Genomic DNA, 23,752 nt, shown 5'->3' with positions numbered 1-23,752 from the left:
TTCAATAAACATGGAGTAACGTCATTTGCATCAGACTTGTTAGTTGTAGTTATTGTATCTTATCTACCTCTAAACTATAGCTCTAACTATAGCTGTAAATAGATACTTCAGGTAAAATAGACATCAGCTGGGGTCATGATCTGAGGCTGTTGCAAGAACTTTTTTGTGCCTTCTTCAAATTTATACACACACTCTCACATATGCACACGTTTTATGTATTAAAAAAACTATATAAACTTGCCTTTAATAATTTGACTCCCTCATAGGCAGGTATCAATCTGCCTATCTAACCCATTATTGTTGTAGACTAGGGGACAATGCAATTTTAGAAATAGTGACAGAAGGAGCAAACACAGAACCCGTTAGGATCATGGGACGGGTAGCAAGGGCGGAATTGGGGCAGAAATTCACAAAGAAAGGTGGAAAATGCCTGAATATCAGATTATAGACACAACAAGAAGGAGCCGCCCCCTTCTCAACTAATTTCACCTGAACATTTCTAAAATTGCAATTGTCTGTAAAGCGCATGCTGACATATTAATCATCTCTATACTTAAGATCCATATTCTAGGACTAAACATATAGAACACGCACATCTAAACGATTAAAATATACAGTGAATGACAGTGACAAATGACTGGTCCTGGGGCGAGGACTACAAATGTTCAGAGAATAATGGTGTTATTTCAAGGTGGGTGTGGAGGGTTGTGTTCAAATAAGGATTCAGTAAGAGGTGAGCCAGCACTTCCAGGATGATCAGATACACCCTGAGGGGTGAAAAGACATTCTAAGTGAGGAGGAAAATATGAGCAGAGGGTGGAGGTGACCAGATTCTGGGACCATGTGAAAGGGTGGAGGGAAGGTCCCCAGAGAAACCAGGAGGAAGAGTCTTACAAGGCTACATGGGAGAAAGAGGGGAGAAATGGTAGGCTTTCCTTCCATGTAGAATCCGGGCAGCCTGTTTTAAAGGGACAACATCTGATTAACTTTGGTCTTATTGGCTAGCTCTAATCACCTAGGTAAGTCCTTCCTCTGTAGAAGGATGTTCTGTCATATGTCTAGACTCTGAGAGATCCTCCAGAAGGTGGTTGCATTTCCATTTGGATGCTGAAAGGACCTCAGGATCAGATATAGAGTTTGGGAGACACACAGGGCCCTGTAACAATATCATTTTATTTGATCTCTCATTACCCATTGTCTTGTTTTAAATATATCATGGTAGCAATAGCTTATGCTTCTAAACACCAAGAAAAAGCTTGCCCGTTCCTCTAAGAATGAAACAGGCCAGCACTGAGCACTTCATCTCCTATTCTGCATCAGCAGCAGGATTTCCCTGGTCTTTCTCTTCTTGCCTATTTTGGAATGTGATTAAAGAAGCAGTGGACCCTTGGCCCGGCACAGTGGTGCATGCCTGTAATCCTAGCACTCTGGGAGGCCGAGGAGGGTGGCTCTCCTGAGCTCAGGAGTTTGAGACCAACCTGAGCAAGAGCAAGACCCATCTCTAAAATTAGCCAGGCTAATTGTGGTGGGTATCTGTAGTCCCAGCTACATAGGAGGCTGAGGCAAGAGGTTTGTTTGAGCCCAAGATTCTGAGATTGCTCTGACCTATGACACCACGGCACTCTACCCAGTAAGTGGGTAAGTAAGACGCTGTCTTAAACAAAAAAAAAAAAAAGAGAGAGAGAGAGAGAGAAAAGAAACAGTGGACCACTTCAAAATCCTTTAAAAAATGTTAGAATTTGTTCAATTTCTGCATAGACATTTATAGTACCTATTTTTTCCCTAATTTTGTCCTCCATTGACTCTTCCACAGAAATAATAAGGTGCTACTCTCATCCCTTAACTTCCTATTTCCCCCCTACTTTCTTTCACATGCACAAAAGGAACAAACACTGCTCTTCTAGTTACTTCCAATGAACTAAATTTTATAGAATTTATATCATTTTCAGCAATATGAGAATGTTCTAAACACTGAAGTGTCTCTTGAAAAATGCTAAGATGACCAGAAATTCTCCCAGTGAGTGCTTGGTGAAGGGATAGTGGCATCTTAAGCAAATAATCTACTAAATTAATAAACCTCATAAATTACAAAATCCCTGAATACCAACTGCTGAAATACAATCACTCTCTGACCTGAACCTATTAAATGAAGAAGTCTGCTGTGCATAATTTACAACAGTGCTATGAATGAAAAATAGCTCCTTAGAAGGGAGATAAAATACAGAAATGGTCTTGCTGTAGAAACAGAATTACTGGTTATTTCAGGTCTTATTTATTTTAATCTTGGTTTATGGGTCACCTAATAATTTTTATCCTTATTGTTGTTTTGCTCTCAATTGCTCAATAATCCAAGATTGAGACAATATTGCATTTTATTGGTTGGATTGCAAGAATGATGTAAAAAATATTCATCATGTTTATATTGTATATATGCATAATGTTTCCATAAAGTTAGACAATGTAATTTTGCATACAGATATCTATCTATTGGTAATATTGTTGCCAGTCTAATTAGTCATCTTGTCTAGGAAGTTAAAGTATTTTAATGGTATTGAATCAGGGGTTCTCAGGTGGTGGAAATGAGGAGTTGTCATTCAGTGGGTGTAACACATTCAAGTTATGCTAGCTGAATAAGTGCTAGAGAGCTGCTCTATACCCTGGTGCTTATGGTATAGTAAACTTCAATATTTGTGTAAAGGGAAGATCTCATGTTAAGTGTTCCTACCACACGTACACATACGGTGCACAAGGAACCACAAGGGGCACAAAGAAGCTTTGGGAGATGTTGGATATATCTATTACTTCAATTGTGGTCACGCCATGATGGGTATTTATATGTGTCCAAACTTACTAAATTGTGTGCATTAAATATGTGCAATTATTTTCATTTCAATTATACCTTCATAAAGCTGTTGAAATTAAAATCAACCAATAGCCAATCAATCAATCAATCAGTGATTCTCAATTGAAAGCAGTTTTGTTCCCTTCCCCCACAGGCAATCTGGCAATCGCTAGAAACACTTTTGATAGTCAAAACTGGAAAAAGAGGTTAGTGGTATCTAGTAAGCAGGAGCTACACCCCACAATGCACACACATCTGAGTAAAGAATTATTTTATTTACCAAATTTCTCAGTATTTAGAAGGACACAGGTCACTCAAGAACAATCCCTTCCCAAATTCTTCTGCAGAATTTGGCCTCCCATACAGACTATTCTGAGACAGCCAAAATGAATTTGGCACCCACCTTCCTGAGTGTCCTCTGGAATTTCGAGTAAAAGGGTTAGCAACAGCCATTTGTAAAAGATAGCACGAAGGATTTCAACAGAGGTGACCTGCCAAACCGTGAGGAAAGCTGGGCAGAATGCTGGCTGCAGTGTCCTTCATATCAGATCAGAAGGGCTGAAAGAAATACAGAGAAGGAAAAAATCCAGTGCCTGTCACACAGACTCTCTTAATGAAATCATATTTAAAACTCCAATCTGTGCCTATTATTTTCGGACTTTAAGGGTGAACACTTGTGGAGATTGAGTGATTAAAAGGAAAAAAATGAAAAAGGGGTATGTAATTGGAGCACTTAGATACTTGTACTGCTAGGTCAAATTGGACAAATTGTGACTCAAATGTGCAGAACTTCCTTCAATTATTTTTTCTAGACCGAAAGTCAAGTTTAGCACTGGAGTTCCTGAGCACATGCACACCATTTCTACTGGTGGTGAGAAGTTTTTCTTTCTTTAATTCTTCTCTCTCTTTTTCTTTCTTCTCTTTATGACACACCCAACACTTTTGTGTGTCATCCTTGCATAAGGGCCACAGTAGTCTTCTCTGTATTATTCCAATTTTAGTATGTGCTGCTGAAAAAAATGGTGTTGGTAGAAAATTCTTAATCTTCTCTCTCCATGGTCATTCTGTCTTTCAATTAAAAGAGTATATGTTCCCCTAATCAAATGCAAAATTCAAACTAAGTCCAGTCAAAGTTCTCCCACTCTCCCTTCTGTGATCCTTCTCCAGGGGAAATGTATGTGCTTTGGGATCTTTATATTATAAAGCAAAAGGCAGAAGAAACTGTAAATGTCTTTTCCGCCTCAGACCCAGCCCCCACCCAGGCTCTGGGACAAAGGAGGCCCCTGGGGAAGGGACATGGAAGGCTCTTGGTGTCTCTTCACCAAACCCATCTCAGACTTCTGCTGCTTCTGTTCTGAAGATCTTGTTTCTGAAGATCTTGCTCCCTTTTGTAACCGACGCCCAGCTTCATGACCACGATCCTCACATACATTCTGAATTTGTCTCCGGTACCCTTTTACTTATTCTCTGTCTAGGTTCCAGGAACACCCGAGAAAGGATCCTTACTCTGTACACATATTTCTTTTTTTCCCCAAAGAACTGGAGTCTTACATCGGAATTTTAGTCTGATAATTGAAGCCTTTGCCTGGAAATGCCTGAGATGCCTGAACAGTCATTGGGGGAGAAAAGGTATCAAGACAAGCTGACAAATTCTAACATCCACCTTTTTCCTAATGCTGAGATTTTCTATAATTTTCCATGATTTTTCAGTTTACGGTCTCTTAGTTTTCTCGGTTCATCATTGCCAACAAAATCCTGTTCCTGGCAATAAACTTCTTGTTCTAAACTTGAAAAACAACAGGTGAATTCATAATAATAAATACATCCCTGACAAATATATCAGAAGCCTGAGTTGGAATTAGCTTGAATGACTCATTTATTTATGAAACCACCAAGTGTTCTAGTTACTAACTGTACGATTAAACACAGGGTCTAAAAGCTGCATTATTCATTTCACACTAAACGTAGATCCTTGCATACTCTAAGTAGTCACTTAATATGTTGTACAGTCTACTATAAAATTTAATGCATATATTAGATTATTTTAATCCTTAATTTCTCATAGTTTAAAGATAATATTGCTTTAATGGTTTCTAAGACTTCATTTGATCACTGGACAAATCCCATTGAGGAATTACTATTTTATGTTTTAAGTGGATTTTGTGTGTGTGTTCACACTATTGTGTGTGTGTTCACTATTACAGTATGTGTTCACACTATTAGGCATTTGAACAAATTAAACTGTACTGGTGACAACATATTTTTATTTTGTCATCTAGTTTGCAGACACTTGGCTGGTGAAAGTACAATCATCGTTATAGGGCATTTTAAAAATCAGTTACATGGCTGTTGAAAGTTATAAAAGGCTGCAGAGTGATCAGGCCTGAGCTCACCCTATTTCTTCTGCCAGGAATGGGGTAACCCCCTCTGAATCAGAGATTCAGAACAGGGAGCTCAGACCATTAACCTCTTGACTTAGCTAACACCTGCAAGGCACTCCTCACACAAACTTGTGAAAGACCAGTGCACATATGAAGGGCATTTTGACAAGAGAAGTGAATGCCTATTGGAAAGTAGCCTTCTTCTGATTCCAGGATTGATGTTTTCAGCTCTTTTGCCTTTACTTAAACTAGTCTCCTACTGGCAGTGGAAGCCTTTCTTTAACTACTTGATGATCTTTTCTCTGACACTCTTTCATGGCATTTTACTTTCTGCGTTCTCAGTGTCGGTGAACCTCGCCGATTTCAAGTGTCCGTGTGTTCACCTTGAACGTTTTTAACCTTACTGCTCTCTTCCCCTTGTACTGACCTTTGTCGAATTCTCCAAAGTTACTTCCATGGGCTCAAAGGGCCATGCTCACCTCTGAGCTCCGCTTCTAACTTATCAGTTTCTATTAATTGAAGGATGAAATGCAACATCAAGGTAATTTTTCTTTTTTTAACAAAAAGGCATTTTATCCAAACACCAATCTAAACCTTGAGTTCCTGGCCTTCCTGACATTCCTGCCAGTGCCCTTTCCCTGGGCTTCTTCTGTTTTCCCTAAAGAATAAAGGTGCAATTCTACCTTTTCCAAGGCCCATGTGTAATAACAGAAAGGCATTGACATCTCTTGGCCAGGGTGACCCACCTGTAGTAGGGCCTTCCACCTTATTTTCCAGACAAGAGGAATCATATCTAGTAACTACAGACAGACATTTAAAATGGTAAACATTAAACATGACATTTCATTGTTTAGTTTTCCCTTTTAACTCAGACCATTCCAAAGTCTATAACTTACTAAGAGAAAAAATGGTATAGATAGTTCCCCATAGCTCCTCACAAAAGCCAAAGTAGAGTTGCTTTAACTCCTCTTTTACTATCATCATAAGAGGAAGAATGGAAAATAAACCAAATGGGTGCTCTGTACCAGGCTCTTCTTTTCATACAGAAAAATTTAGTATTTCTTACACGTAGGATAGGTGGTTTGTTCTGTAGTTTAAATGGTGTGGGAAAGGGTTTTATCCAAAAATAGCATCCCCATAGGCCAGTAAGGCATAAATACCCCAAATTATAGCATGACACATTTACTTTCATTGATTAGCAAAGAATTATTCACTGATAAAATGTCAATAGTAGGAAATCACATTTAGCTTTTTTACTTTTTATACTTAATGTAAGCCATTACCCCATAAGCATATAATAGGCAAATATTAATTTTAAGGTAACAAGCAAAGGATACAATGAAAGTTATTGATTTCTATAGATTTTTATCCATATAATGTATGGAATGCATACCTGCATATTTTTAGATGAGGAAGAAGGATCAAACTAAGAACCAGGACTGCAGAGCAAGGGCTCTGGCTCTCAGAGCTCTGTACAGCCAGTGTTCTGTGGTGAAGTGAATTTCTCCTCAGACACAGGGCAGGGGTAGAACGTCAGGGTGTCTCCACATGCTCAGGAAAATATCTAATATTTTTCTTGTGCCCACTGAGGAATAGCATTCTATTCAAGGAGGAGAGGGTTGAAATACAGCTGAAGGATGAACTAGTCCCAATCCCTTGATTTACACATGAGATAACCATGCCTAAGCTAATCAGAGGCAGATGCAGGGCTACAACCCATCCCCAGACTCCCAGTCCAGGTCTCTTTTCCCTTTCAGATACTTCTGTGAGGAGCAGAAGATAAAAGGGGCTGCCCGGGCTTTATGGAGAGGAAGAGTAGAATGCAAAACAAGGAGAGGCAGTTTATGTGAAGAGTGGTCCTCAGGCAGGACTGACCCATGGGTTAAACAATACAGGTTTGATTGTGCTCTGCTTCCCAGCAGAGACAATTACATTGGGCATATTGCTTAACCTCTAGAACTCAGTTTTTTTAATCTAGAAAATGGGCATATTAATACCAATTGTCCCCAACAGAGACAATTACATTGGGCATATTGCTTAACCTCTAGAACTCAGGTTTTTTATCTAGAAAATGGGCATATTCATACCAACTTTCTCATTTTTTGTAGCAAATCACACAAAATAAGTTAGGTAACATCGTGTTAGTGGTATTGGATCATTCCTCCCTTTCCTCATTTTTCTTCTAATTTTTCCCTCTCAATTCTTAAGTGTCTCTCAACCATCTTATAAATTAATTGAGGGCAGAGAAGGTGTTTGAGACTTATGATTTGTTCAGCCTTTGTACGATGCTTGGCACGTCTGAAATGTGGTAGACACCAATTACCAAGAGATATCCAGCGTGCAGTGGCAACGGAGGAGAGAAGCACTACCAACATTTGTCCGTGGGCTACTTAGTGTCATCCCTGTTATAAAGGCTCACGCTTCGTCTGCGGTCCTTACCTCTGGCTTTCTGAAACAGCAGTCACAGGTTTAGCCACATCAAAAGATGAAGAAAGGTTTTTACTCTAAATAGAAACTGTCACTTGGTCTGATGCTCTCATTAAACTCTACAGTGGTTCTCAAAGTGAAATCTTGGTATGATCAGGATCAGCATGACCTGCAAAACAGAAATACAAATTCCCAGGCACCATCCTGACCTATTATCTGAAATTTGGTTTCACAAGCCTTCCAAGTGATCCTAATTTACGCTAAATTTTGAGACCACTAGCCTAAAACAATATCCACAATATCCTTGTTTCTCCTTTCTAGTTACCAGAGTACTGAGGAGCTTCAGTGACGTTCTTAAGGGAGTATCTTTTCAGAAGTAGGTAATGGGATAGCAATGCCTATTATGCATCAACCACTACTAGCTATGGAATGAAAATAGAGTATGAAATTTCTCAGATTGTAGTTACTGAGATAATAATCCATAGGATATTAGGAGGTACTATGTTTAAAAAATAAAAGGGATTACTTAGGCCAATAAGTTTAGAGTAAGTAGGTTATATGGGATTACTGTCCTGAGAATTCTCCATTTTTTTAATATACTCCAAAACAATCCCTATGATTTCCTCAAACTGATTTGAAACCAACTTTCTTTTCAAACAAAAATTTATTTTTGCTGATACAAAGATCTTTTTTGTGGTTTTATTTCTAAATTTATTCCTAAATTTTGTCATAACTTGTTACTAAAATGTATTTGACATTACATTTTCACATAAAGCCTTTCAAAAATATTAGTTCGGTTGTTCTCAATTGGAGCAGTTTTGCCCCCACCCCCACCCCCCAGAAATATTGGCAATGCCTGGAGAAAGTTTTGCTTGTCACAGTTTGGGGGCAGGTGGTGTTTGCTACTGGTATATAATGAAAACAGACCAGAATGGTTGCTAAACATCCAATAATGCACAGACCAGCCCCTGCAACAAAGAATTATCCAGTCCCAAATGTTGAGAGTCATGAGTTGATAAACCCTTTATCAGTCCCTTTATCAGGTTTCAGTGACCACTTCCTGGGTACTCACTCTCACACTGCAATACAGTACAGAACAGACTCATCTTCAGTGTAGTCCAATACCCACTATATTGTTTGACACAAAGGGACAAGCAATAAAAGAATATCAGATCAATGAATTAATAAAAGATATATGATTAGGAAAAACATGACAAGCCAATACAAAACCCACATGATTTAACACAGCAGGTGAAATCCATGTCCAGGAAGGCTTTGAGGAGGAAGAAAGGTTGCAACTTATCTGTTCCCCTCCTTTGATCCTGTCCTGACCTAAAACAAACAAGAAGCATGTGGCAGAAAACACCTATAGCCCAAAAGCCATAGGGTGTATCATTTTGTTTTGTTTGAGACAGAGTCTCACTCTGTAGCCTGGGAAGAGTGCCATGGCATCATCATAGCTCACAGCAATCTCAAAATTCTGGGCTCAAGCGATCGTCTTGCATCAGTTTTTCTATTTCTCATAGAGACCGGGTCTCACTCTTGCTCAAGCTGGTCTAGAGCTCCTGAACTCAAACAATCCACCTGCCTTGGCCTCCTAGAGTGCTAGCTAGGATTATAGACATGAGCCATTGCACCCAGCTTATAAGGGTTTTTGTGTGTATGTGTGGAGTTTTCTTTTAATTTTTCTTTTTTTGCCATCCTAGGATTTTGTTTGTTTTGTTTCTTTGATTATTTTTTGGAGCTTTTTTTTTCTGTTTAGCTATTTTTAATTATATAAGGAATCATCTGTGAATTTTTTTAAAAGTTTTATTGCTACACAATATTTGTACATTTTTATAGAGTGCGTTTGATATTTTGTGACATGCATGGAATGTGCAGTGATTAAGTCAGGGTATTTATGGTGTCCGTTGCCTCAAGTATTTATCCTTTCTATGTGGTGGGAACATTTCAAGTCATCTTTTTCAGGTATTTTGAAATACACAATGTATCATTCATTATAGGTACTGTACTTTGCTATTGGACATTGGACTCAATTTCTTCTATCTAACGGTGTGTTTATACCTATTAACTAACCAACTTCTCTTCCTCCACCCCTTTCCCCTCTGCACACACCTTCCCATACTCTGGTAAGTATCATTCTACTCTCTACCTCCATGAGATCAACTTGTTTAGCTCCCACATATGAATGACAGCATGCAATATTTGTCTTTCTGTGCCTGGCTTCTTTCACTTAATAGAATGATCTCCAATTCCATCTATGTTGCTGCAAATGACATGATTTAATTCTTTTTTATGTCACAATAGTATTCCATTGTGCATATATACCTCATTTTCTTTATCCATTCATCCATTGGTGGGAATTCAGGTTGCTTTCATGTCTTTGCCATTGGGAATAGTGCTGCAATAAACATGGAGATGTAGATATCCTTTTAATGAACTGAATTCCTTTCCTATAGACAAATACCCAGTGGTGGGATTGCTGTGTTGTACAGGAGTCCTATTTTTAGTTTTGTTTTGAGAAAACTCAGTACTGTCTTCCGTAATTATTGTACTAATTTATTTTCCCACCAACACAGTACGAGAGTTCCTTTTTCTTTGCATTCTCAAGAGCATCTGTTTTTTGTTTGTTTCTTTGTTTGTTTTTGTTTGTTTGTTGTCTTGTTAATAATACCCATTCTAATTAGGGTAATATAGTATTTCACTGTGATTTTGATTTGCATTTCCCTGATAATTAGTGATGTTGAACATTGTTCGTATACCCATTGGCCATTTGTATGTCTTCTTTTGAAATATGTCTATTCATGTTCTTTGCTGCCTTTTTAATGGAATTATTATCATTGTTTTATTCTTGCATTGTTTGAGTTCCTTGTATGTCCTAGATATTAGTCCCTTGTAGGATGAATAGTTTGCAAATATTTTCTCCCATTTAACAGGTTGTCTCTGCACTCTGTTGATTGTTTCTTTTCCTGTTCAGAACCTTTTTACTTTAATATAGCTCTATTTGTCTATTTTTATTTTCATTGTCTGTACTTCTGAGAGTTTAGCCATAAAAATGTTTGCTTAGACCAATGCCCTGTAGAGTTTTTCCTGTTCTTTTCTAGTAGTTTTATAATTTCAGGTCTTATGTTTAGGTCTTTAATGGATTTTTGAGTTTATTTTTCAGTATGGTGAGAGATAGGGGTCTAATTTAATTCTTTTCTGTATGGATATTCAATTGTCTCAGTGCAATTTATTTTCCCAGTGTATGTTCTTGGTGCCTTTGTTGAAAATCAATTGGCTATAAACAGATGGATTTATTTCTGGGATTTCCTTCTATAGATTTATTCCTGTTCTATTGGACTATGTGTGTTTTTAGACCAATACCATGCTGTTTTGGTTACTATAGTCTTGTAATATATTTTGAAATCAGGGAGTGTGATGCCTGCAGCTTTTTTCTTTTTGCTGAGGATTACTTAGGCTATATGGCCTTTTGTCATTTCATACAAATTTAGGGGTTTTTTTTTCTATTTCTTTGAAAAATGACATTGGTATTTTGATTGAAATTGCATTGAATCTGTATATTCTTTCGATAATATAGTCAGTTTAATAATATTAATCCTTGTGTTTTACAGACATGGTACGATTTCCCCCTTGTTTGCATCTTCTTCATTTCCTTCATTAATATTTTATAGTTTTTCTAACAGAGATATATCACCTACTTGGTTAAATTTATTCATAGGTTTGGGAGGGGTGCAACTATCGTAAATGGGATTGATTTCTTTTTCAGCTATTTTATTATTGGTGAATAGAAACACTACTGACTTTTGTATGTTGACTTTTATTCTGCATTATTACTGAATTTGTTTATCAGATATAAGAGGTATTTTTGGTGGAATCTTTAGGCTTTTCTAATACAAGACCATGTCATCTACTAAGAAGGACAATTAGATTTTTCTCTTTTCCAATTTATGTGTCTTTTTTTTTTTTTTCTCTTGCCTGATTGCTCTTCCTAGGACTTCAGTACTATGCTGAATAGGAGTGATGAAAGTGGACATCCTTACTTGTTCCAGTTCTTGGAGAGGAAAGGCTTTTAGCTGTTTTTTTCCCCCCATTCAGTATGATGTTAGCCATGGATTATCATATATAGTCTTTATTATGTCTCTATGCCTAATTCGTTGAGAGATTTTATCATGAAGGGACATGGAATTTGCCTTTTCTGCATCTACAGGATCCTATGGCTTTTGTCTTTTATGCTGTTGGTGTGATGTATCATGCTTATTGAATTGCATATATTGTATCATTCTTTCATCCCTGAGATAAATTCCACTTGATCATGGCGCATTATCCTTTTGGTATGTTATTATTTGGGTTTTGCCAGTGTTTTCTTGAGAGTTTTTGCATCTATGTTAATCAGGGAAATTGGCCTGTAGTTTTCTTTTCTTGTATCCTTGTCTGGTTTTGGTATCAGAGTAATGCCTCATAGAATGAGTTATAGAGAATTCTTTCTTCTTAAGATTTTTCAAATACTTTGAGGAGAATTGGTATTAGTTTTTCTTTTTTTTTTACAAGTTTGGTAGAATTTTGCAATGATACCATCTGGCCCTGGGCTTCTCTTTGTTGAAGACTTTTTATTGCTGATTCAATCTATTACTTGTTATTGGTCTGTTCAGGTTTTCTACCTATTTCCCATTCAATCTCAGTAGGATATATGTGTCCAGGAGGTTATCAGTTTTCTCTAGGTTTTCCAGTTTGTTAGTGTACAGTTGCTCTTAATAAGTTTCATCCGAAACCTTTGTATTTCTGTGGTACCAGTTGTAATGCCTCCTGTTTTATTTCTAATTTTATTTATTTGGTTCTTCTGTCTTTTTTCCTTGGTTAGTCTAGCTACATTTCATTTCATTGACCCTTTGTATCGTTTTTTAAGTCTCCATTTTGTTTAGTTCTGCTCTGAACTTTATTATTTCTTTCTTTCTACTAATTTTGGTCCTGGTTTGTTCTTGCTTTTCTAGTTCCTTATGGTACCTCATTAAATTTTTTATTTGAAGTTTTTCTACATTTTTGGCCAAGTGCAGTTGCACACACCTATAATCCTAACATTCTGGGAGGGTGAAGTGGGTGGATTGCTGGTCTCAGGAATTCAAGACCAGCTTGTGCAACAGTGAGACCCTATCACTACTGAAAATAAGAAAACTAACCAGGCATTGTGGCAGGTGCCTGTAGTCCCAGTTAATTGGGAGGCTGAGACAAGAGGATTTCTCAAGCCAAGAGTTTGAGGTTACTGTGAGGTATGATGCCAGGGAAACAGAATAGACTCTGTTTCAAAGAACATAGAGAAGTTTTTCTACTTTTTGATGAAGATATTTATTGCTATAACCATCTCTCTTAGCAGTGCTTTTGCTATATCCCATAGGTTTTGGTATGTTGTTTTCCCATTTTTATTTGTTTCAAGAATTTTTTTCATTTCCTTCTTAATGTTTTCATTGACTCAGTGGTCATTCAGGAGTGTATTGTTTAATTTCTATGTATTTGTATCGTTTCCAAAGTTCCTCTTATTATTGATTTCTAAGTTTATTCCATTATTGTCTGAGGAAGTATTTGGTATAATTTTGATTTTTAACAATCTGTTGAGACTTCTTTTGTGGCCTAAACTATGGTCTATCTTAGAAAATGTTCCATGTGCTGATAAGAAAAATGTGTGTTCTGCGGTCATTAGACAAATGTTCTCTAAATATCTGTTAGGTTCATTTGGTCTAAAGTGTAGTTTAAACTAATTATTTCTTTGTTGATTTTCTATCTATATGAACTGTCTAATGCTAACGGGGGATATTTAAGTTTCTAACTATTATTGTACTGAAGTCTCTCTCTCCTATTAGAGATAATAATAATTGCTTTATATATCTGAGTGCTCTGATATTGGATACATACGCACATTTAGAATTATTACATCCTTTTGCTGAACTGATACTTTTATTATTACATAGCAGCCTCCTTTGTCTCTTCTTAGTATTTTTAACTTAAAGTCTGTTTTTACCTGATATGAGTATAGTTAATCCTGAATGCTATTGGTTTCTGCTTTTCTAGACTATCTCTTTCCATTCCTTTACTTTCCATCCTAATACTTCCACCCTATCATTTGCCTTTACATGTGAGATGAGTTTCTTATGGTAGCATATATTTGGGTCATGTTTTATAATCCATTCAGCTATTCTATATATTTTAAAATGGAAATTTTTAATCTATTTATATTCAAGATTATTATTGCTATGTCAGGTCTTATTCTTGTCATATTATTAATTGTTTTCTGGTTCTTCTGTATAGTCTTTGTTCTTTTCTTTCTCTCATTGTTTGTCATTGTGTTTTGGTGATTTTCTATAATGGTAATATTTGAGTTCTTTCTCCTCCTCATTTGTGTGTTTAGACCAGTGAATTTTATACTTCTATGTATTTTCATGATAGTAGATATCATCCTTTTGTTTCCAGGTGTAGGACACCCTTAAGCATTTCTTATAAGGCCATTCTAGTGGTGATGAATTTCTTTAGATTTTGCTTGTCTGGCAAAGACTTTTTCATTTATGTAGATGACTTTGCTGACTATAGTGTTCTTAGCTAACAGGTTTTATTTTCTTTAGCATTTTGTATATATCATCCCTTTCTCTCCTAGCCTGAAAGATTACTGCTGAGTAATCTACTATTAGTCTGATGAGTTCTCTTATATGTGACCAGAGCCTTTTCCCTTGCTGTGTTTAGAATTCTCCCTTTGTGCCAGGCACAGTGGCTCACACCTGTAATCCTAGCACTCTGGGAGGCCAAGGAGCTCAGGAGTTCAAGACCAGCCTGACTGAGCAAGAGCAAGACCCCATCTCTAAAAATAGCTGGGTATTGTGGTGGGTGCCTATAGTCCCAGCTACTTGGGAGTCTGAGGCAAGAGAATTGCTTAAGTACAAGAGTTTGAGGTTGCTGTGAGCTAAGATGACACTGCACTCCACTGAGAGTGACAAAGTGAAACTCTGTCTCAAAATAACAATAATAATAATAATAATAAGAATAATAATAATAATTCTCCCTTTATCTTTGACTTTTGACAGCTTGACTATACTGTGTCATAAAGAATACCTGGGTTGTGTTTATTTGAGACTCTCTAAACTTCCTGTATCTGGATTTCTAAATCTCTTTCTAGACTTGGAAAGTTTTCAGCTGTTATTTCATTAAGTAGATTTTTTCTATGTCTACACCTTCTGGAACACCAAAAATTTGAGTATGTGCTTGCTTTATAGTGTCCCTACACCATGTAGGCTTTGTTCATTCTTTTTTTTGTTTGTCTGATTGAGTTCTCTCAAAAGATCTATCTCTAAGTTCTGAATTTTTTTCTTCTGCTTGATCTTGTCTATTGTTGAAGCACATAATTAAATGTTTTATTTCATTCATTGCATTCTTTAGTTTCAGGATTTGTTTCTTTTTCATGATATCTGTTTTTTTCAGTAAATTTCTCATTCATATCTTGAATTTTTCTGAAATTTTGGTATTGTTTTCTTATACTTTTGAAGCTTCCTTTATCATAATTTTGAGTTCTTCCTCTGGGATTTCATTTCTTTTTGATTGTAATCTGTTGCTATAAACTTGTTGTGTTCCTTTGCAGGTGTCATATTTCCTTGCTTTTTCATGTTTCTTGTGTCCTTCTGTTGGTATCTGTGAAACTGGTGTAACAATAGCTCCTTCCAGTTTTTTGGATGGACTTTCATAGGGGAAGATATTTTTTTCTGAAGATAAATGTACGGTGTTGGTTGGTTAGGGCACTTTAGCGTTGTTTCTGGATGCTTGCAGTAGTGGAGTATTCATATCATATCTTCAGCTATAAACTATGTCAGTGGTGTCTGTGATTTCCTCAATGGATTAGGCTCTGGTTATTAGTGGAGGCTGCAGAGAGATTTTGTTCATGGTAGGGATGGCATGTGGGTCAGTCCTCAGGCCCCAGTGTCAGTGGTGAGCCAACCATGTCTGTTTGGGGGGCCTAGGTGGTATATGTAAGCACTGGTGTTAGTGAATCCAAGAAATTAATTTTTGGATCTTAATATAGCTTGCTTGGGTACCGGAAGTGACAGCCATGGGATAGATGGATGGATGGGTCCCCAGCCCCCAAGCAGTGTGCATGGTATGGGTGATGGCAGCAGCAGTGGTGTGACAATCCTTGGGCTATCAAATAGCCCATGCTGGTGGTGGCATTGACTATGATCAGATAGATGAGCCAGTCTCCAGACCTCTAGGTGGCAGCTGTGATGATAGTTGCAGACTGTATGGGCTCATTCTCAGGCTTCCAATAGGAGTGCACAGATGCCAGCATTGGTGGACGTGGTGGAACAACCCCCAGCCTCCTGGGTGGTGTCTCAGGCCCTAGGCCTGATGGTACCAGGCCAAGTAGGCCTGTTCTCAGGCACTCAGGTGCTGTTCAGCAGCACAGGTTGTGATGGGTAGGGTGGAATGATGCTCAGAGTCCTGGTGGAATGTTTGGGTGACGGTAGCACCCACATCAGTGTAGGGGAAAGCCTGTCTTCAGGGTGTGTGCAAATGCACTGTAGCCCTGCTTCGTGGTGGGGAGGGACAACATTGCTGTCAGTGGCAGCAACTTCAGGCAGGCAGCTCTCTGTCTGTAAGGAGCATGCACTTTGGCTCCTAGCAGAAGTGATAGCAATAGAAACAGAGGCAGCAATGGGAAGAACTAGTTCTTAGGGAACATGCAAGTATACTGTAGCCCTACTACTGGTGGGGGAATGGTTGCTATCAGCAGCAGTGGTCCCAGGCATGTCAGTTCAGGCTCTGCAGAGCAGATGCTTTGGCTCTCTTTGTCCCATTCCTGCACTAGGGAGCTTCTCTGGACTCTCAGACTCCCTGTTGTACTACACTACACTACAGTACAGGACACTGTGTGTGTTGCAGTGCTGGGGATCCTTTTGCTCTGCTGAGTCCAACCAATATCACGTTGCTTCAGTCCTCCATGTGGATGTGAGGGACATTAGTACAGCTCGAGGAATGTACGGATACAGAGGCTATTGGACCCCCGGGCAAGAAGAATTCTAGTAGGGCCTGGGCTCTTGAAATGAGGCTGTGCTGATCTTCTTAGGACTTGGGATGTATGGTTCCCAGCATAAGCTCCTTCTCTGGAGCAATGCTGTCTCATGTTCTTCATCTAGGTAGCTCCTTATGTTAGTCTCAGAGTCAACAAGAGTTGAGAAGTTCTCCTATGGATAGGGCTACAGCGGTCTGTGGTAGAAATGTGGACCACTAGGGACCTCACTTATCCCCTGGACTAGGGAGCTTCTTCAGGCCCCCAGATGACCCTGGTTGAGCTGGCTGCCTTGTTTCCCTCTCCTTCCCTGTCTTAGGTATTTCTTGTCACTTCTCTGTTGAATCCCAGTGTTCTTTTTTTAGATGTTATATTTAGAGAGTGATCATCCTCCTAGCTCTTCTTTGTGGAAGAGGTGAATGCTGAAAGCCTCTAGTCAGCCATCTCAAAGCCCCTTCTATCTGTGAATTTTTAACAAATAATTCAAATAAAGCTTAATGTTCCCTCCAGCCCTATCTCATCACACTCTCCAACATTTAAACCTTTTTTTTTAAAAAAAATGTTCAATTTCAATCCCTTTAGGAGGACATTTTTCGATTCATCACCATCTAGTCTCTACCTGCCCTTTCATTGGCACTGAGATTTTCTTTGCCCAGCGCTAGGACCTATGGCCTCTCTATGAAGTTAGCTGTGAAAACCAAAGCAATGTCAGGAAACTGCCTGACAAGCCCTGCTTTCCTGAGAAGAAGGTACCCCAAGAAGATGAGAAAATATTTTACAGAAATCTGTAAAATCTCTCCAGTGCCAATGATTTATGTGCGAAAAATAGAAGTTTGAATTTGTGCAATGATAAATTCCAACCTAAGCAATATTATGTATGTGAAGCACTTAGACATTGCCAAGACAAAGGGGGTTCACAATTTTAGTTATCATTCATGATGATTTAATTAATAATGATAGTAATAGTCAATCTCTGTTCATGTTTATATAAAGTGTGTTAAGCTACTTCTATTAAATAAAATAAATATCACAGGAAGATAAGTCATATTTCTCCTAAAACTTCAGGTACTTCCTGTCATTCTACAAAATATTTACAAATAAAAGATATTATTATTGCCAGTCTTTCAAGACCCAGCAAAAGAATGCCTTCATCAAACCGTCTTCAACCACCCCAACCTCAAACTCTCCTTCCGAATTCCAGTTGTGGTGGTTTGCCTCTAGTTTCCTTGGTCATCGTGTATACATATAATCTTGTATTCCTTCTATTGTCAGGCTGTTATTTAAATATTTGTGGAATTGAGATTCTAGTCTTTAATTGTTTGTGTGTTTATCTCATCTCTCCTCAACTGAATTATAAGCTTCCTTATGTCAGAGGCCACGTTCTCCACCGTACTTCGCAGCATACCACATGCTTAGTAGGCACCCGGTAAGTGTCTTTGATTTCATTTGAAGAGAGCGTTAGATCCTAGAAGTGCCGGAGGAACGTATCTCTTAAAACTCCTCAGCTATAACCTTGCCCCTTCTGGAATGTAACCAAAGAATAGTTTTGAAGTGAGGTTCTGATGTGTTTCTTTCTTACGTGTTCCTAGGAATGAAAATCCTTGTTTTTTTACCCTGGCAAACTAAGATGATTTGAATTTCTTGTAATGCAAAATCTAGTATATGCTATTTTTTTTTATATTGAAGGTCATCTGTTAGAATCTAAAAGTGTCTGTTAGTCATAATTATTTAAGTAGAATATTTCCAATCTTTAAAAGGATAGCCCTGTGTTTAAAATTAATTTCCTTATTTGTCTATGGTTGCAACTTAAAACACTTTTCCTTATATACACTATAAAATGTTAATAGCTCCATATAGAGTGACTTTACGACTATAGTGTCATTTTTCTCAGCTTGATCAGCTCTTTTGAATGGCATCATTATGATCAAAGTTGTTTATAGTAATAAAATATGAATAGTTTCAATAAAAAAAGTAGGCACCATTACAATTAAACAGTATCTGGCATTTTAGAATGTGATAACCACTCATAATTCTGTTGTTGGATGAGCAAGTCTACAATATAAACATAATTATGAGAATGACCTAAATAAGTCTTTGAGGCACAAAAAGGAATATGAATTGGGGGAGGTGTGGTACTGCAGAGTTGGGAGGTAGGCAGAATTTTCAAAACACCTGGATTCTTTAAAAAAAAATTGTAAACAGTTTGTTATCATTTTACTTATACTGTTAACCTTCCTCTTGTTCTGTTTTTGCAAAGAACAAATGAATTATAAAATTAAGACAACATGCCAAATGTGTCAATAAAACATGAATCTTAATACTTTGATAAGGTATATTGCAAAAATTAGCAATTTTTATTTGTGGAATAATTATTTAGGTTTGTGGAATAATTATTCAATTATATTACTTTACTATTGGAAAACATAACAACCAGGGTGTATAAAAAAATTCTATTAATCTTTATACTATAAACTAATACTTTTCTAAATGCAATAAGCTTTTCTTGAGCCAGGCATGGCTTTTCAGGTTTCTGTTTCTTTAATTAATTTACTTCTAGCTCACATATATACTCATTGTCACTCTGATTAGAGGCGTGAAACATAAGAGAAATTTGACAAAATTTTAGTTAATGTTGCTTCTGGTTTGAGCCTCTGAAACAAGATTTAGAGGAAATAAGAAATGGTAGACTGTTTGGGGGGGATTAAAATAACTGATTTTGGCAATTTTATAAAGGTGATTATCTTCCTAATGTTTAAAAGAAGTAATGTTGTGAGGGCTAAAAAAGGAGCAGCTAAATACAAGGACTATGTTGGTTTCTTTATAGAGGAAGGAAAATATAAAATTTGGACACAATTCTTGATACTCAGGGTCATTAGGAACTTGTGTACAAATAGAAGATTGTCAAAAACATGTTGTATATACCACAATAACACTAAAACATAATTCATGATATATAATCCCTTTACTAATTCATTATTTTTTGTAAATGATTAAGCTATTTTCTCATGCCAGAGTATTTTAACTTACCATATGAACAAAGTTCAGACTTTTATGCATGGTCTTCCACAATTGACCTTGACATACTTGAACAAATTTATAGCTTCTCAGCCCTGTCTGCAAACCACCCAGGCTATTCACAGCTCCTTGAAGAGTTGTTGAGAATTCATTTCTCCACGGAATCTTAAACACACACACACACACCCCTCTACCACCCAACCCCAACTTCCTCTCTACACATTTAAACTGAATCTTTCTTAAGAGACTATTCAATATCCCATCTCTATTCTGTGACCAGCCTCTCAGAAGTATCTTCTTTGGCTGAATCTTCTCCATTGCCTGCACCATCCATCCAGCACTTATGCAGGCACTTATTTTAGATTCTGGCTAACTACTTCTGGTTTCCTTTCATATAATATATCCTCCAAAGTGCTTATTGGGAATTTTTAATATTCGTGGGATATTCTGACTATAACCCAGGATTGGCCAAGTGATGATGCAATAACCTATTTACTCAATCTTTGAGCTTGAGAAGAATTTCTTACTGATCTGGCTTTTCTGCTCTCCTTTAGAGTTCAGCGTGTTCTTTCTCTATCCTATATTCTCTGCTATCTATGTTAAAAGCAAATAAAAATTTCAAAAATGGAACAAAAAAATCCCAAAAGAACCCACTCACTGAAATATCAGAATGTCAGCTGAAACTCCTAAGTAATAATCTTCATTTATATAAGCAAAAAGCAAACAAAACAAATAAACAAAAAACAATAGCCAACTGTGACAGGTCCTCTCTGCAGTAATGGCAACAATCCCCAAACCAGTCTATCCTTTATTATGTATTTAATTATCATGCATCCCAGGAGTAATATTATATATGCTCATAAACTAAATAAGTGGGCCAGGCATGGTGACTCACACCTGTAATCCTAGCACTCTGGGAGGCCAAAGCAGGTAGATTGCTTAAGCTCAGGAGTTCAAGACCAACCTAAGCAAGAGTGAGACCCCATCTCTACTAAAAATAGAAAAACCAGCCAGGTGTTGTGGCAGGTGCCTGTAGTCCCAGCTATTCAGTAGGCTGAGGCAAGAGGATTGCTTGATCCCAAGAGTTTGAGGTTGCTTTGAGCTATGATGCCACAGCACTCTACCTAGGATAACAGAGTGAGACTCTGTGTCAAAACAAAACAAAACAAAAAAAACTCAAGTGATTTATAGAAAGTAATCATCAGGCTCAATTGACATTGTTTTAAAATAAAATTAGATAGTTTCAAGTTAGCAGGTATTAATTTAAAAGAACGGTGAGTTTATTAATCTGAAAACAAACATGTAAACCACACGGTGATTCGTCAGTTCAGGACTTATCTTTGGTCAGATATAAACCAAGTAAGTTTGAGCCTGGCATATATATATAGATGGTGCCCCAAAATATATATTCACATTTTAATAAAGGAAAAACTGTATTAAAATTATAATACTTGAGTTACATTAGACTTCTGCAATTATAAGAGGTACAAGATACAATAGACAACAAATATTATCAGTACATATTGAGTATTACAATTTTAATACATTCTTTTCTTTCTTAAAATGTGTATACATTTTTTGCACCCCTCTATTTTGTATGGTACCTTTACTTAAGGCAGTGGTATGGGAGTTCAAGTGTTTAGTGTCAGGCACATTAATTATGAAATGACTGCAAGTCACAGGGAGGAGAAAAGGGCCTCTTCCTAAAAGGAGGCCTTATTTACAGGCAGGCAGTCACTTACAGGGCACTTGCTTCATCAGTCAGCTTCTCACAGAGTGCTCAAAACAGCACATGAAGGGCCCAGAACAGTGGCTCACACCTGTAATCCTAGCACTCTGGGAAGCCAAGCCAGGTGGATTTCTTGAGCTCAGGAGTTCAAGACCAGCCTGAGCAACAGTTAGGCTCCCTCTCTACTAAAAAAATTTTAGAAAAACTAGCCAGGTATTGTGGTGGGCAACTATAGTCCCAACTACTTGGGAGACTGAAGCAAGAGGATCGCTTGAGGTTATTGTGACCTGTGATGTCACAGTACACTACAACAGAGTCTAAAAAAAAAAAAAATAGCACATTAAACAGCCACCAAATTTAGACCCCAGCTACTATTGCCACAGTTTATATAATTTGCTCCAGCAACCTCACTTCTAGAAATTTATGTTGCAAAAATTATTTTCACAGGTACACATTAAAAAACCTAACAGAGATGTCAAAGAACCCTGTCCTTTAAGGTTTTAATTCTATCAGAAGTGTGCCCAGCAGGCCTGCCAATCCCTCTGAGACCTCTGATGGGATGAGAAGAGGGCATATGTGTCCTAGTTTTCTCTGGTTCCGAACTCCTGCTTCCATGGAATTCATCCTGTCGCATGCAAACCGTCTCTATTCCATATAGCATCCCACATGGGAACACAGCCCTGTCTTTCTAGGAAACTATGAAAACATCGTTTACTCAGGGTATTTTGTATAGAGCCAGCCTCACATAACGTTTGGCGTGGGAGAGGAATAAAGATGTTCTGTTTCTCTGTCCTCAGGCTTGCAACTCACTGTGGAAGCATCGTCTTCTCATCCCGACATATACCTTTATGGAAAACATTGCCCTTTTTCATAAAAGTGAGGGAGTTCTCTTTTCTTTTTCTTTTTTTTTTTTTGTTTTGAGACAGAGTCTCATTTTGTTGTCCTCCGTAGAGTTCTGTGGTGCTATGTATGACAGCAACCTCAAACTCCCGGGCTCAAGTGATCCTCTTGCCACAGTCCCCTGAGTAGCTGGGACTACAGGCACCCGCCACCATGCCTGGCTAGTTTTTTTTTGAGACAGGGTCTTGCTTTTTTTCAGGCTGGTCTCAAACTCATGAGCTCAAGCAATCCACCTGCCTAGGCCTCCCAGAGTGCTAGGATTACAGGTGTGAGCCACTGTACAGGACCTGTATTTCTCTTTTCTGCATAAGGCTGTCTGCAAAACACTGTATTTGCTCCAGACTGAGTTAATTAGTGAAGAAAATAGGCTATGTTGTATCAGATGTATATATTATTATCTCCTTTGGCTACATAAACACCTGAAATAAACTTTTTTTTTATAAAAGTATGCAATATTTGGTGGTGCCCATAGCTCAGTGGGTAGGGCACTAGCTACATACACTGAAGCTGGAGGGTTCAAACCCAGACTAGGCCTGCTTAAAAAAAAAAAAAATTAGCCAGGCATTGTGGTGGGCACCTGTAGTCCCAACTATTTGGGAAGCTGAGGCAAGAGAATTGCTTAAGCCCGATAATTTGAGTTTGCTGTGAGCAGTGATGCCACAGCACTCTACTGAGGGTGCCATAGTGAAACTATGTCTCCAAAAAAAAAAAAGTATGCAATTTTTAATCTTGGTTTTTTTCCCGCTTAACACTGTACTTTTCTATGGTATTTAATACCTCTTCAAAAATAATATATAATAGTGGTTACAAGAATTTCATAGGATTAACAAAATCATATTTACAGATTTTCCAATAACTCTTTAATGAAAATCTTGTATATAAAACTTGGTCAGCATTTGTATTTTTTCCTTGGGACAGAGCTGGACTAAACTTTGAAATTGCATTTTCTAAGTAATTGATTATGTTTTTAGACAACCTAAAAGTCTATCAAAAGAAGAACAGCTGAATAAATTATGGTAGATCTACTATATATGGAATATATTACTGTTAAGAATGAGGTAATTCTCTATGAATTGATAATAAAATATTGTTTTGTTATTATGAAATGAAATATTTTGAGTAAAAAAGAAAATTATACAACATATATAATTTATTGTGCCATTTTTCATACAAATGCATATATTTGTATAGTCTTAGAATTCTAAATAAATGTATGTTTCAAAGGAGGAAAATATTCACCATTTATTTTGTATTGTTTTAATTATCACAATGAACATGATTTTACAACTGCTTTTATATTACAAAGGCCAGAGAGGCTCAGAACATTTCTATTAAACTTCAAGAAAAACATTAATCAGTTAGGCATGGTGGCTCACACCTATAATCCCAGCATTCTGGGAGGCCAAGGCAGGTGGATT

At 37.5% G+C, this 23,752-nt stretch overlaps 1 non-coding gene across 1 annotated transcript; it reads right to left on the bottom strand.

The window, feature by feature from the left end:
* Window positions 1-3,760: 3,760 nt before the first annotated feature.
* LOC128585194 (U6 spliceosomal RNA) lies at window positions 3,761-3,863 on the bottom strand. Its single transcript, XR_008379925.1, has one exon. It is a non-coding gene; the product is annotated as a U6 spliceosomal RNA (small nuclear RNA).
* Between the last annotated feature and the right edge of the window lie 19,889 nt (window positions 3,864-23,752).

Source organism: Nycticebus coucang, chromosome 4, assembly GCF_027406575.1.
Source record: "Nycticebus coucang isolate mNycCou1 chromosome 4, mNycCou1.pri, whole genome shotgun sequence".
NCBI classification, from domain to species: Eukaryota; Metazoa; Chordata; class Mammalia; order Primates; family Lorisidae; genus Nycticebus; species Nycticebus coucang.
This window is presented reverse-complemented; position numbering and strand designations above follow the sequence as displayed.